Raw genomic sequence first — 755 nt, 5'->3', positions numbered from 1 at the left:
CTCTAGGACATGAGTGGTCCCCGTGGAGACTCTCCTAGCGGGTCCCCTTTGCTCATTAAACACCCTTCGATCAGAGGGTCTTGTTTTTCAGAACAGTGTCCTTTCCTGTTTGGTTCTCTTTTGGAAGGAACTCGTAGACACCCCGTGAGAGTGGCCATTGCCCTGGGGCGACTGTGGGGCTCTCCCTCGTGGGTAAAGCTGCCTCAGGGGCTGGGTACTGGATATGCAAGGTCAGCATGGGCTTGCTTGCGCTCACCCACTCCTCTACGGAGAGCAACCGTGCACAGCTGTAGTGGACAACGGGACACTGTTCACGCGGTCTGGCTCTTTGTCTGGACATCTCTGGGGCCAGTCATGGGAGGACCTGGCGCTTGGTGAGCAGAGGGTCAACTAGGGCACAGGAGGTGGGCAAATGCAGTAACTTCACCAATGACTCATGGACAGGGTGGTCGTGGGCAGGGTGCAGGATCAGGAGACACTTGGTTCTGTTGGACAAAAGACCTCCATGAAATGAATCCAGTCCCCTGAAGCAAGCTGACCTGCTTGTCCGTCCAGCTGCTCTACCAGCGAATGCGCGACTCTGTCCCGGCAGAAGTACAGCCTGAAGGCTCCGTAGAGACCAGGATGTGCAGACTGTGTCTTGTGGACTTGGACCTGGTGTCAGGAGAGAACAGTCGCTGGGAGTGGCAGCGACAAAGAGGAAGGCTTTCAGCAAGATGCACTGACCCAGGGGCTCAAATCATGGGTTCAAACAC

The sequence above is a fragment of the Echinops telfairi genome, unplaced genomic scaffold (genome assembly GCF_000313985.2).
Source record: "Echinops telfairi isolate 266 unplaced genomic scaffold, ASM31398v2 ScPeMD7_25;HRSCAF=90, whole genome shotgun sequence".
Lineage (NCBI taxonomy): Eukaryota > Metazoa > Chordata > Mammalia > Afrosoricida > Tenrecidae > Echinops > Echinops telfairi.
The sequence above is the reverse complement of the archived record's forward strand: the minus strand, read 5'-3'. Positions refer to the sequence as shown.